The 15,794-nt window shown below is 43.4% G+C and overlaps 1 protein-coding gene across 5 annotated transcripts in view; it reads left to right on the plus strand.

Moving 5' to 3' along the window:
* dgkza (diacylglycerol kinase, zeta a) overlaps nt 1-15,794 on the plus strand; it is a 567,459-nt gene that overhangs the window by 272,988 nt on the left and 278,677 nt on the right. The window lies entirely within an intron of this gene.

Raw genomic sequence — 15,794 nt, forward strand, 5'->3', positions numbered from 1 at the left:
ATTTTCAGTTATTTATTTTCTCGCGAAAGCTTTCGATTTTAAACCTCTGTTAGTTAAAACTTTATTTTTGCTGGGGGTGTGGGGGGGGGGGGGGGGGTTTAAGTGTTGAATGTTTCTAACGTTTGAGTCGAAAACATGTTTTCAAATGTTGATTAACTTCACGCATTGGTGTCCACATACATAAATCTTCAAGAGGGGAGGGGGGAGGAACAGGTATGGCGAGTTTAACAACGCCGTCTAACTCTGCCTGTTTCCATCCCACTACCTTAGTTGGGCAGATCGAGTTAGATTCACACATTTCTCCACGTTTTCCAACCAATCCCGGAAACGTTTACAGTGGGTTATCAGAGTTTACATTTATTATCTTAAAGGGCACAACTAATGAAGTAACTGAACTGCGAAATAAAACTTTCGAAACCTCCTTAATCAGACCACAGGGCAGAAGTGGTGTCAACAGCCCCAACCTTAAATGTATGTGCTGGGACACAAATGACCCATTTTATTTCCCCAGCCATTCCTGTCGTGATTAGCATGGTGTCAAGGAAGATAAATACAACTTATCTATGACATTTAAATACAAAAACTAGGTTTTATGCTGCGAATCCATCATGTGAGAGTTGGCAACGTTGTTTAACGTGGTATTTTGAGATACCAGGTGGTCTAAATCAGAAAGGGATACTTGGGTTGTGTTCAACAGTGGCCGTTGGTGCAAAGCCCTTTTCTTACACTTTATCATCGTGACTTGTTCAGCAAAGATGCCCAACTGAAGGACCGGATTGCTGACTAAATCGCCGTCTGCCCCCAACAATAACAACTGTTCTCCGGCTGCATGTGGCAATTTGCATTCGACCAACCTTGAGCTGGAGATTTTTGTAAAGTACGCGTTGCATCATATTAAAACGAAACAAAGTTGGTGTAGTCTTCGTGCGCCGCACGTAACCCAAGGGCCAAGGCAAGCAACACTCGCTCCCCCCCCCCCCCCCCCCCGCGTATCCTCCTGCTTCCGCGTGCGGGAGCGCGCCCCGGGCGCGTGCACGATGCGCGTGCACTGCGGGCGAGAACGCGCATCGCTAGTGAACGTGGGCTCGCCGCTCAGTGCCAGCAGTAACACCGACAGCTGCCCTGGTATGATCACGCTGGAGGCGCGCCTCGCCCCGACCTCTTGTATTTCACAGATTATATTGTTAGATTGCAGATACATTCACAGATTATGTTGTTAGATTGCAGATACATTCACAGATTATATTGTTAGATTGCAGATAAATTTCTCAGAATTATAAGAAAATAACTGCAGATGCTGGTACAAATCGAAGACTGATTTTCAGACTGAAGAAGGGTCTCGACCCGAAACGTCGCCCATTCCTTCTCTCCTGAGATGCTGCCTGACCTGCTGAGTTACTCCAGCATTTTGTGAATAAATACCTTCGAGTTTCTCAGAATTAATGGCAACATAAAGTTTTTTAAACGGACTTGGGTTTAGAGTGTATCGAGTGCCCGAGTTAACATTGAGCTGAAGATAGAAAAGGCACTGAAAAGGGTTTCGACAGGAGATTGATTCAGATTTCATAAACAGGCCTTGTTGTGAAGATGGAAGTAGGCAGTTTACTCAAGAAGCAAGAATTTAATTGTCATATGTACTCCCCGCACAATGACATTCTTATTTCCAACAGCAAAACAGGCCTGTTACAGGCCAATAAACAAACAATCAATACGTTAATAACCGCAGTGCACACGTGAGAAAGTCAGAAGTCATTCACGCAACCAACGACAGTCCATAGTTATGTAGGAAAGAACTGCAGATGTTGGTTTAAACCAAAGATAGACACACATAGTTGGAGCAACTCAGCGGGTCAGGCAGCATCTCTGGAGAAAAGGAATAGGTGACGTTTCGGGTCGAGACCCTTCTTCAGACTGTGAGTCAGGGGAGAGGGAAACGAGAGATATAGACGGTGAAATAGAGAGATATATCTACCTGTGATGTCTACCTGTGGAAAGTCATGAACAGTAGTTGGTCTCCTACAACATTACATCCTTAAATGCCATCGCCTTATATTGTTGAAACTTGCAGTTCAAATTGAGCAGTTAATAAAATGAATGGATTTGGAACGCCTTAAATAATAACATTATGTGCAATCACTTGTTGGGTTTTAGCGAGTGTGTTGTCTCCAATTCTGGATACCTTAATGGCAGAGGGCAGCAAGTCCCCAGAGAGGATACTTATTAAAATGTTTACATAGAAACATAGAAAATAGGTGCAGGAGTAGGCCATTCGGCCCTTCGAGTCTGCACCGCCATTCAATATGATCATGGCTGATCATCCAGCTCAGTAACCTGTACCTGCCTTCTCTCCATACCCCCTGATCCCTTTAGCCACAAGGGCCACATCTAACTCCCTCTTAAATATAGCCAATGAACTGGCCTCAACTACCTTCTGTGGCAGAGAATTCCACAGACTCACCACTCTCTGTGTGAAGAAATGTTTTCTCATCTCGGTCCGAAAAGACTTCCCCCTTATCCTTAAGCTGTGACCCCTGGTTCTGGACTTCCTCAACATCGGGAACAATCTAGCCTCTCCAACCCCTTTAAAGAGATTAAGTTTGTTGGTCTGTGGAGAATTTGGAACTCTTCAAATAACAAATACAGACAAGATGGACCAATTGATGGCCCTCAGTCTTATGTCGAGTCTTACTATGTTGAAGGAAGAGTGCAAGTACAACTTGTTATTTGGCTCCATGTGTGGATTTTGTGAGCTAGTGAAGCAGCAACAAGGACTTGAGAGAGCTCCGACAAATGGGGATCACAAAGAAATGGAAGTTGTGGGCGGGAAAATATCATTGTATCTATCACCTAGTCACAAGAAAACAGGATTGGCTGAGATATCCTAATTAGTTGTGTGGATAGTTGACTTGATTAGATAAAATTAAGTTCAGGCCAAGGGGAGCGGCCTTGTTGAGGGGAAGAGCCTTGGTGAGGTCAAGGGCTCGAGTCTTTGGCGCTGAGGCAAAAAGGCTACACTTGAATCAGCTGTGTGTATAATTTAATTTAAATATTTAAACGTGACGGCAGGAATGTTATTGCAGTGCATTTGTTGCAGGACGTGGGAGGTCAGGGGCACTGCTGGTGCCACTGACCACTACACCTGTGGGAACTGTGTCCAGATGCAGCTCCTCAGGGACCTGGAGCAGCAGCTGGATGACCTGTGGTCCATCCGTTGACGAAAGTTTTCTGGACAGGACCTACAGTCAGGTCGCCCCTCCAAGAGTGCAGGAGGTACAATGGGTAGAGACAGAAAGAAAGGGGATGAAGCGAGTGCAGGAGACCTCGGTGGAAGTACCTTTTGCGAACAGGTACGCCCTCTTGGGAGCTGTCGGGGCAGACGACACTTCTAGTCCGAGCGGCGGACAGGTCTGTGACTCGAATCCTGGCGCTGAGACTCAACCGGTGAGACCGACGTCAGGCAGAGCCATAGTGGTGGGGGACTCCATTGTCCGAGGTGCGGACAGGAGATTCTGTGGCGACAGGTGAGACTCAAGGATGGTGTGTTGCCTCTCTGCTGCCAGGGTCCAAGACGTCTCAGACTGACTTCAGAACATCCTCGAGAGGGAAGGTGAGCAGCCGGAGGTAGTCGTGCATGTAGGCACAAACGACGTGGGTAAGAAGAGGAAGGAGGTTCTGCAACGTGAGTCGAGAACTAGGCAGGAGGATGAAAAGCAGGACATCTAGGGTGATTATCTCTGGGTTGCTTCCAGTACCTCGTCCTAGTGAGGGTAGGAACAGGGAGATAGAGGATCTGAATGTGTGGCTGAGGAGTTGGTGCAGGGGGCAGGGGTTTCGTTTTTTAGATCACTGGAATTTCTTCTGGGGCAGGGGTCGCCTGTACAAAAGGGACGGGTTGCACCTTAATCGGAAGGGGACCGACATTCTGGCAGGCATGTTTACTAGTGCTACACGGGTGGGTTTACACTGAACATATCATATCATATCATATATATACAGCCAGAAACAGGCCTTTTCGGCCCACCAAGTCCATGCCGCCCAGCAATCCCCACACATTAACACTATCCTACACCCACTAGGGACAATTTTTACATTTACCCAGCCAATTAACCTACATACCTGTACGTCTTTGGAGTGTGGGAGGAAACCGAAGATCTCGGAGAAAACCCACGCAGGTCACGGGGAGAACGTACAAACTCCTTACAGTACAGCACCCGTAGTCAGGATCGAACCTGAGTCTCCGGCGCTGCATTCGCTGTAAAGCAGCAACTCTACCGCTGCGCTACTGTGCCGGAGGGGTTGAGTCAACAACGTGGAAGTGTATCCGTGCAGCCAACGGGAAAGAGCGTGTAGGAAAGGTCACGTTTAAACTATTAGGGCGGGGGATGGGACCCAATGTAAGGAGACAGAGGGCCATAAAAGGAGGACAGAAGCAAAAGGTAGAAGGGAGATAAGGAAAAACAAACCTGAAAGCTTTGTGCCTTAATGTGAGGAGCATTCGAAATAAGATGGATGAATTGAATGTGCAGGTAGTTAAGGGATATGATATAGTTGGAATTACGGAGACATGGCTGCAGGGTGACCAAGGCTGGGAGCTAAACATGCAGGGGGTATTCAATATTCAGGAAGGATAGACAGAAAGGATAGACAGAAAGGAAGAGGAGGTGGGGTGGCATTGCTGGTTAAAGAGGAGATTAATGCAATAGCAAGGAGAGACATTTGCTTGGATGCTGTAGAATCGATATGGGTAGAACTGCAAAATAGCCACGGGCAGAAAATGCTTGTTGGAGTGGTATACAGACCACCAAACAGCAGTAGGGAGGTTGGGGATAGAATCAAGAAAGAAATTAGGATGTGTGTAGCAAATGTACAGTGGTTATCATGGGTGACTTTAATGTAGATATAGATTTGGCCAACCAAATTAGTAATAGATCAGTCTGAAGAAGGGTCTCGACCCGAAACGTCACCCATTCCTTCTCTCCTGAGATGCTGCCTGACCTGCTGAGTTACTCCAGCATTTTGTGAATAAATACCTTGGATTTGTACCAGCATCTGCAGTTATTTTCCTAAATTAGTAATAGTGCCGCGAAGGATTTCCTGGAATGTATACGGGATGGGTTTTTAAACCAATATGTGGAGGAACGGACTAGAGGGTAGGCCATCCTAGACTGGATATTGTTAATGAGGAAGGATTAGTTAGCGATCAAGTGCCACAAGGCTCGGTGCTGGGACCCCAGTTGTTTATAATATATATTAACGATTTAGACGAGGGAATTATATGTGACATCTCCAAGTTTGCGGATGACACGAAGCAGTGTGAGTGTGAGCTGCGAGGAGGATGCTTTGAGGCTGCAGGGTGACTTGGATAGGTTGGGTGAGTGGGCAGAAGCATGGCAGATGCAGTATCATGGCTAAATGTGAGGTTATCCACTTTGGTGGCAAGAAAAGGAAGGCAGATTATTATCTGAATGGTGTCAGATTAGAAGAGGAGGTGCAATGTGACCTGGATGTGCTTGTACATCAGTCACTGAAAGTAAGATGCATGTTGGCCTTCATCGCGAGACAATTTGAGTTTAGGAGCAAGGAGGTCCTACTGCAGTTGTACAGGGCCCTGGTGGGACCGCATCTGGAGTATTATGTGCAATTTTGGTCTCCTAATTTGAGGAAGGACATTATTGCTATTAAGGGAGTGCAGCGTAGGTTCAACAGGTTAATTCCCGGGGTGGCGGGACTGACATATGATGAAAGAATGGGTCGACTGGGCTTGTATTCGCTGGAATTTAGAAGGATGAGAGGGGATTTTATAGAAACATATAAAATTCTTAGAGGATTGGACAGGGTAGATGCAGCAAAAATATTCTCGATGTTGGGGGGTCCAGAACCAGGGGATCACAATTTAAGAATAAGGAGTAGGCCATTTAGGACTGAGAAGAGGAAATACTTTTTGATCCAGAGAGTTGTGAATCTGTGGAATTCTCTGCCACAGAAGGCAGTGGAGGCCAATTCACTGGGCTTTTGTTTTGATTTGCACTAATATTGTTTTATTTATTTATGGAACTTCTTCTTTGGTTTGTTTTATTATGTTATCTGTTTGTGTACTGTTTTTACAGACCTGTTAGGCTGCTGTAAATGTGAATTTCATTGTTCCGTTTTGGTACAATATGTGTAGTGGGTGCGGTCACCGCGGTAATCAGGCCAGACGCCAGGTGAGTAATCAATAACTTTAATAACTGTATTACCTGTGGTATCAAACACCGCACTCAAGAAGAAAGTGAGTCGACACACCCAAACCCTTTATAGTCCCAGACCACCTGACCCAAGGGGACTGACCCAGGAAGTGACCTAATCCCTCCCGTCCACTGAGTGCCGAGTGGAATGACCAAGGGAGTGGCCTAGCCCCCGGGTGCCGCCACAATATGACAATTATATGCTCTTGATTCAAAAATACTTGCAGTGCCTGCGGTTGGTCGGGTCTAACACACAGACTAGCCTTTTGAAACTCTTATTTAATGAAATTTATTTTCAATATAGTACTAATTAATAATGCAAATTTAATTTTTAAAGTCAATATTTTGAATTATGTAGCAATCAATCAAAAATTACCTGTGAAATAAACTGGATCACTTTTATTGTAGCAGTATTGCAGAATTAATAGGAAATCATTGTTTCCCTTTGACAAGATTGCCATAGTTAACTATTGATGGATGATGGGAAAGTTAATATTCTGATGAGTCAGATGGCCTTTTTCACCTTAAACTTTTTTTTTAAATGCCAGTTTCGTTCTGTTTTTGTAACTGTGCTATTCCTCCCTGTCCCTTTCAAATTCTTCCTCTCTGCCTTTATTTTAAAATAACTGTGATATTTGCAGCTTCCTTTTCTAACCATCCACACCACAGGAAAATATGGCCAGTGAATTTTTTTTCTTTTTTCTATGTTAAAGAAACATAGAGTTAATTTTATTTTTAACTGGTATCTCCATATCACAAGCATCAGGCATTATCTGCTGTGCTGGGCCCTACCAGCTTGCTTTCCTCTCTGTCTAAGTTGCAAAGTGACCTTTAAAGATGGAAAGGAAAAGTAAATAAAACGCTTTGCTGGTGGCCGATCTAATGAAGATCATCTGGGCTTCTATTATTAGACATGTCTTTTACAGTTCAGAAATTTACACTCACCACTCAAAGGTGAGGCAACTGTTGACTCGTGGTGGTATTGGCTGCCTTGCCGAATACTTCATTCGATTGACTTCAGCAGAATTAATTATCTGCTGCTGTGACAAACAGACAGTCATAAATCTGTCAATTCTGCTCCTCATCTTGGGGGAAATTTCAACCCTGCATTATCTATATACTAAAACCTTTTTGTTTGTTTGTTCATTAACTACAGCCAAAACGGTACACAATAACAAGACCATTTTAGGCACACCTTACTCACCATCTTTGGTGCTAATGGCACCAATTTGTGGTTTTAGGCCCACCTTACTCACCATCATTTTGGTGCTAATGGAAGAAGTTTCATTCAAATCGGTGTTATATTTTTTAAGTTATTCGCATTTTAAAGTTTAAATCTATCTCCTCGGGAGGGAGGGTGGGGGGAGGAGGGAAGATAAGTGGGGATGAAGGAGGGAGGGGGGAGGAGGGAGGGAGGGGAAGGGGGAGAGGAAGGGGAGGGGGAGGGGATGGGAGGGGGAGGGGATGGGAGGGGGGGGGGGATGGGAGGGGAGGAGGGGAGGGGAGCGGAGAGTGGGGGAGGAGAGGGTGCTCACCAATGCAGGAGTGGTTTGGGCCCAACGGGTCCACTTGGTCTAGTCAAACGTAAATTGCCAGTGCTGCTGACTGGTCACTAAAGGCTTCTTATCGAGAGCATTCCCATGTTACGGAGGAGCTGCATCCCTAGAAAACTGTCTGTGTCAGAATTTTCTATAATGCAAATCCTCCCCCACCCCCACACCACCCCAGCCCATTGAATTCCATATATTAAGTGGAAATGCATTTGTACAGAAAGCTTTCTTCTCAACAGTAATTACCCGAACATGAGCATTCTACAGGCAAGGAAATTCTGAGTGTATTACAGGCAGAAAAAAAGGGTGTCTGAAAGAACTGCAGACGCTGGTTTAAATCGAAGGTGGACACAAAATTGTGGAGTCACTCAGCGGGTCAGGCAGCATCTCGGGAGAGAAGGAATGGGTGACGTTTCGGGTCGAGACCCTTCTTCAGATTTTTTAGAAAAAAGGAGTTGTTGCCTTAATTAAGTAGAATTGGTTGTTACATTGAATGATTATGGTACTGTTGTAAAAGAACCGATAGAGAGATTGCCTTCGATAGATACAAAATGATGGAGTGACCCAGCGGGTCAGGCAGCATCTCTGGAGAAAATGGATAAGTGACGTCTTGGGTTGGGACCCCTGTTGGTTTCCAAAGCAAATTCCTTAAGTGGCTTGCCCACAGTGATCCGTCAGATTGTGATCATTGCCCTTTGTAAACCAGTTTGGTTCTCTTCACACATGTTGCATTTGATGTTTGATTTATTTTCACATACATTCTGTAAGAGTAAATTTTTATTTTGTACCTTGAATTTTTTGATAGGGTTTTGTGAATCTCCGTTCCCTGAAGGCGAGGGTACACTGTATATTTTTAATATCCCTCTTTTTATTGTCAGTGTACATGACTGGAGATAGGCTTCAAACTTCGATTTCAATTATTTACTTTTTCACTCGTCACTGACCAATGGAAAACATAGTAGAATTGCTTTTTTTCTCGTATAATCAAAAAAATCACATTTAAAAAGTGTCCGATATTAAGAAGCAATAATTACCGGAAATGTGATGTAGCGAAGAAAATGCTGGAACTATTTGTCGGGGTAGGCAGCATCTGTGGAGTTCCAAAGGGGGCTACTATTTTGAGTCAAAGCTGTTGTTTTGACAGCCGATCAACTTGAAGTGTATATTTTGCTGCTCAATACATAGATGCATGAAATTCTAGTTTTAATCTTACTCGATTGTGCTGCATATTTATTTTCCATGAATTCAGTTTTGGACATTATTGGCCCTTTACCAATGCCTGGCCCTAGAAATTGCTGAAGAAAGTCACAAATTGCTGGAGTAACTCAGCGGGTCAGGTCGCATCTCTGAAGAACATGGATAGGTGGCGTTTCACGTTGGGACCCTTCTATGGACGTACAGTTGGAGAGCAGTTGCTAAAAATTGCTGCTCTGCTCACTATATGTAAACGTTACTTCCAGCAAAAATGATCGGCATTTAAGTTTATCTTTCTGCCCTGTCCACATTGAGAAGTGTTTATTTAAAGTTGGGTAGAATGTGCGTCATTGCAAGAATTGGTGGGGGGGGATGGGCAGGTGGCCTGCGGGCTTTCATTCAGGGTCCCACTGTGGGGAATGAAAAAGCTCTCTGCTGTTTTCACTTTGGTGCGTTACTTATGTACACTGACGTTTACCCGATGTGATTCTGTTGGTTCATGCCATTGTGTGTCGGGTTGGGCAAAAAAGTTTTTGCAACAGTAAAAGACGCATTAAACTATGCAAGTGGATTGGACGTTAGGGGTCTCCAAAATAACCCTCGGTTTTTTCCCCTTCTGATTCCTGCTTGCAGTAATGGCCTTGATGTTCCAGGCAATCTATGATTCGGAGTAGTTAAAACATTTTTAATGTTTGGGCATGCTTATACAATGAGTTTATTTTTAAATACATATTTTTGAAGCAACATTACAACATTGAGATTAAAATCTATTTAACATTTGCAACATGCATGGATTATACAGGGTAGGAGGAGGTAATAATAGGTTTCAGAGTTGATCTCGCCAAAATATTTGGCTTGTTTTATAATACTTGTTGTTTACTGCTTTGGCTGATCATTTGGTTTTGCTGATTAATTGTCTTTATTGATTGGGCATTTAGCGGTTGAGATGGTTAACTGTTACAACTGTAGTGTTTTCACTCAGAGATTCCTGCACAGCTGCTTTTGACTACTAGATCTAGTTTAGTTTTTTTTCCCACATTTTCAGTGTATTTCTGAGTGTAAATCAATGATGTGCAGCAGATACAAATAGTCCTCCTAACATGAGGTCCAGGAGTGCAAAGATGTTTTTTGTATGATGTGTGATGCCACGGTGAAAATGGGCGCAGCAAAGTTTCAGGCTTGACCATATTGTTGTGAAAATAGGGGCACATGTTCGAAACCATGTAGGTGGGAGAATGGAGCACTTGCTAAAATGAAAGGTCAAGCTGGAAGTATAGATAGGGGTTTTTAGCCAAATAGCTGCTTTTGAGATGTGGTCATTAATTCAACATAGAATGCAGGAAATTGCTACAGTTGTTGATGACTAGGCTCCACAGCCATTGGTGCAGTAATGACTAAATTATGTTTTTGCTGAGTGATTAATATTGACCAAAGCACAGGGAAGGTTACAGATGCAAGTTCATTTTAATATCCGACCAGAGGCCAGGTGAATTTGGAATGTGAAATTTTTTATTGCTGAATGATTGCAGTGTTAATTTTGATCATTGCTAATTTTTTCTATTGATTTGATTTTTTCTTTATGGAGACACAGGGTAACCTGGTGCTCGTGTACGGGGTGATCGCTGGTCGGCTTGGAATTGGTGGGCTGAAGGGCCTCTGTCCATGCTGTATCTCTAAAGTCTAAAGCTGTCCCTAACTAAACAGCTCGTAAGTCAGAAATATGACTGCCTGGCAAATATTTAAATCGAAATGTAGGCCGATGTGTGGTGAAACCAGGGTGGTTAACTCAACTATTCAGATGTTGACAAGAACCACATTCCCACACTGCAGAAGGTGCCTGCAAACCCGCAGCAGTGACCAAATCCAACCCACAGATCTCCCAAATGCTCACTCGTATGTAATGGCTGTACATAAGTTGGGTGTTCGAAAACCCAAGATGGATTTGTACTCGGTATTGCTCTCTGCCAGAATCTAAATTACGAAATCACTTGGCAAATGATAGCTTTTGCTATGTATTGAACATCTTCTTCTTTCAATTCTGACATGCCAGCACTTGAGGGTGGCAATCATTGGCACAGCAGTAGAATTGCTGCCTTCCAGCACCAGTGTCCCGGATTTGATCCTGACTATGGGTGCTGTCTGTACAGAGTTTGTAAGTTCTCCCTGTAACTGTATAGATTTTCTCTAGGTGCTCAGGTTTTTTGTCCCACACCCCAAAAGCGTACAGGTTTGTAGGTTTTTTGTTTTTCGTAAAATTGTCCCTCGTCTGTAGGGTAGTGCTGATGTACGGGGTGATCCCTGGTTGCCACGGACTCGATGGGCCGAATGGCCTGTTTGCACGCTGTATCTCAAGTCTATAAAGTCACTCTTTTTTCAATCACAACTCGTAAAGAACTGCCGCATCGTACAGCACCAATTCCTTCAGAAAAAGCCTGTGCCCAGGCTCACCAGTCCATTATGTTCCTTCCATTTGAGTCTTTTATTTTACTATATGTACATATCTGTTGTGCTGCTGCGAGTACGAATTTCATTGTACTGTTTTGAGACATATGACAATAAACACTATTGACTCATTTGCAATTTTAGTTTATTTACAATAGACAATAGACAATAGGTGCAGGAGGAGGCCATTCGGCCCTTCGAGCCAGCACCGCCATTCAATGTGATCATGGCTGATCATTCTCAATCAGTACCCCGTTCCTGCCTTCTCCCGATACCCCCTGACTCCGCTATCCTTAACAACTCTATCTAGCTCTCTCTTGAATGCATTCAGAGAATTGGCCTCCACTGCCTTCTGAGGCAGAGAATTCCACAGATTCACAACTCTCTGACTGAAAAAGTTTTTCCTCATCTCAGTTCTAAATGGCCTACCCCTTATTCTTAAACTGTGGCCCCTTGTTCTGGACTCCCCCAACATTGGGAACATGTTTCCTGCCTCTAACGTGTCCAACCCCTTAACAATCTTATACATTTCGATAAGATCCCCTCTCATCCTTCTAAATTCCAGTGTATACAAGCCTAGTCGCTCCAGTCTTTCAACATATGACAGTCCCGCCATTCTGGGAATTAACCTAGTAAACCTATGCTGCGCTCCCTCAATAGCAAGAATGCCCTTCCTCAAATTTGGAGACCAATACTGCACACAGCACTCCAGGTGCGGTCTCACTAGGACCCTGTACAACTGCAGAAGGTCCTCTTTGCTCCTATACTCAACTCCCCTTGTTATGAAGGCCAACATTCCATTGGAGAATTACTGTTTTTAATGTTTGGGAGGTAACAGTTCCCAGCCATTAGGCAATAAATTCAGAGTATGAAATCCTTTGGAGCTTATGTCAACAGCAAAATGCAATAAAACTGTTCCAGAATACTCTCTCGATCTTCAGGGCATCTTTTAAATTTGAAGCAAAGCTTTATATTGCGTGTGTCTTGTGTACCCTCGGACTATCTTTAATCGGGCTTTACGGGACTTTATCTTGCACTAAACATTATTCCCTTTATCGTATCATATCATATATATACAGCCGGAAACAGGCCTTTTCGGCCCTCCAAGTCCGTGCCGCCCAGCGATTCCCGTACATTAACACTATCCTACACCCACTAGGGACAATTTTTACATTTACCCAGCCAATTAACCTACATACCTGTACGTCTTTGGAGTGTGGGAGGAAACCGAAGATCTCGGAGAAAACCCACGCAGGTCACGGGGAGAACGTACAAACTCCTTACAGTGTACACCTTGGATGGCTCGATTATAATCATGTATAGTCTTTCTGCTGAATGGTTAAGATGCAACAAAATCTTTTCACTTTACCTCCGTACACATGACAATAAACTGAACTAAATTAAACTTAACTGCCAGTGTAGGAAAGAACTACAGATGCTGGTTGAAACTGAAGATAGGCACAAAAAGCTGGAGTAACTCAGTGGGTCAGACCACATCTCTGGAGAAAAGAAATAGGTGATGTTTTGGGTCGAGACTCTTCTTCAGGCGGGTCTGAAGTCTGAAGAAGGGTCTCGACGCGAAATGTCACATATTGCTTTTCTCCAGAGATGCTGTCTGATCCACTGAGTTACTCCAGCTTTTTGTGCCTAAATTTAACTGCTTCTCACGGTGATGTGCTGAAGGTTAATGTGAATGCAGCAAAGTTTTCTAAAGGCTGATTAACAGGTTTCTAATTTAGTTTGTTTATTTCCATTATGGTGCCATTGATGAATCAGGTATGGTTATATGGTGCAGTATGTTAGATTAGTGCTCAACATAAGGAAATGGCCACAGCCCAGCACAGAAAGATATGAAAGACCAGCATTTAGACAGTGCCTTTCATGATGTTTCGATACCCTCGAAGCAATGTCAGTTTGAGTGTAATAGAAAGGAACTGCAGATGCTGGTTTATGTCAAAGATAGACTCAAAATGCTGGAGTAACTCAGCGGCTCAGGCAGCATCTCTATAGAAAATGGGATAGGTGACATTTTGTGCTGGGACCCTTGTAGTAAAAAAACAGGAGTAGGGCCAGCAATAGATGGCCCCAGGCAAGGAGGTTCCCTGATAAGCCAGAAGCCATTTCTACTGGCTAGAAATGGCATAAGGCCAAGAGGGATACATCATTGTGAACTGTAGAACTGATTAATGGACCTTTAGTGGAGTGGGAGGGGGGCGGGGGGAGAAATTAGGTGTTTGGAGAAGTTACCTTAAATTGGAGAATTCAACGTTCATACTGCTAGGTTGTAAGCTACCCAAATGAAATATTAGGTGTTATTCCATTGCCATAGCCAGAGAGAGGTTCATACTGATCTTTTTGTCCTGGGCCTCTTCCATTGCCAGAGTGAGGCCACACGCAAATTGGAGGAACAGCACCTCCTATTTTGCGTAGGTAGCTTACAACGCAGTGGTATGATCATTGAATCCTCCAATGTAGGTAACTTCAACAAACACGTCCCTCCCCCCTTACCTCAGAGGGAAAGAGGTGGTATGGATCAGCATTCCCCGCTTTCTCCACGAAAGGTCCATTAACCAGTTCCACAGTTCGCAATGATTTATGCCTCTTGGGCTCACATCGTCTCTAACCAACAACCAGCCTATCAGGGGACCTCCTTGCCTGAGGTAACCCGTGTCGGCCCCGATTTGTCGTGCTTTTTAATCTCGTTTCCCGTCCCCTTCCCCCCTCCCCCACTATCATCAGTCTGAAGAAGGGTCCTGTCCATGTTTGGAGCCAGTTTGAAGACAGGTTTGGAGATCAAAAGAGTGTCTGGAAGCTGGGTAAGGGTGAGGAAATGTTACTTGGTAGCACAGTTAACAACAGTGACTATGCTGCTGCTGATTAAATGGTGGCTGAGGGGGGAACAATTGACCAGAAAGGATTTGTTTTGTTTTTTTGGACAAGATGTAGATTGCCAGTTGCCAGATGTAGATCTTCTGCATTGCATTGTTGAGCCCAATTCCCTATGCTGTTGATGGATACCATATTGTAGAAACTGCTAATGACATTGTTTGGATATCTATCACATGTTCCTTAAATCTCAGTGCAGATAGAACAAGGATATTGCATATGATGCGACTGTTATGGAAATTTATTGCACAGTTATGTCCCAGAGAATAGTGGTTTGGGTCTGAGTACATATGCAACGATGGAGTGCAGGAGGAGGTTATTTGGCTCATCATGCTCTTTATTCCTCTTTACCTAATTAGTCCTGTTTCCCCAAAGCTTTAATTCTTCAGCTCTTTGGATGCTCGCCCTGTTATCTTTTGAATGGTACTGGTGCATCTGTTGCCACCATCACTTTAGGCAGTACATTTCTGATCTCTCTATATTTGTGTTTTCCTTTAAAAAAAATCTCCAGTTGTCCCCATCTCATTTGATGATCAACCTACTGTATAGTTACCGAAAGCCACTTTTCATCGTTTAGTCTTTTGAAATCATTTTGAACGCCAATTTCTAAACATATTTGGAGGCTCGTCCCTGGTAACATACTAATAAATTTCCACAACGGTTTTGCTGAGATCTTGAGATTTTAACTAAATGTGATGCCAATCATTGAGCTTGGTCCTTCAGATGAGCCTTTTGTATTTTGTTCTTCAATTAATATTAAAGATCCTGAATACATTTTGTTTGGCAACCTATCACGACACCGTATAAAATTCACATTTATACCCTGCTAGGTTTCTGTGAACTTGCATCCTCTTTATGACTTGGCCTTTTTATTCATTCTGTTCCTTGCTCATGTGGGCTCCATATTCAAGCTCATAAAATGCATTATTTCTCCTGAACTAAATTCCATTTGTCATAGAATTACCCATTTTACCAGTCTGAATCCTTATTTTTTACCTCAGAGCTTTGCATAATTTGCAGATTTTGGAGCAACAAGACTGCGAGTGGAATCTTGAGCAAGTAATAAATTGTTGGAGGAACTGAGCAGGTTGGACAACATTTGTGGAACTGGTCGAGTCCCTACTTCAAGTCCAGTCATTACTGTCCCCAAAAGTAGGTCAATGGATGTCAAACGACCAATAACGTACATCGAGTTGAGTTTCGAATCAATTTATAGCACATATTCCTCTGTTACACTCTCCCGTCTAGCGTTTAACGCTATGAGTTTTTATAGTGCTCATAATTATCATGTGGTACTTTGCAAAACCTCTTTTGAAAGTTAATTTATTATAACTAACATTTTCCTTTACTTCATTAAATAACAAAGTTATTCCAAAGCATTTTTCTTTGTCAAATCTATGCTAACTTTCAATCCTTGATCTATTCATTTGCAATTAAATGTTGTTCCAGATTATAGTTTTTTAAAGTTGTCAGTAACTGATTTTTAGATTTAAACACC

Source organism: Rhinoraja longicauda, chromosome 18 (genome assembly GCF_053455715.1).
Source record: "Rhinoraja longicauda isolate Sanriku21f chromosome 18, sRhiLon1.1, whole genome shotgun sequence".
In the NCBI taxonomy this organism is placed as follows: domain Eukaryota; kingdom Metazoa; phylum Chordata; class Chondrichthyes; order Rajiformes; family Arhynchobatidae; genus Rhinoraja; species Rhinoraja longicauda.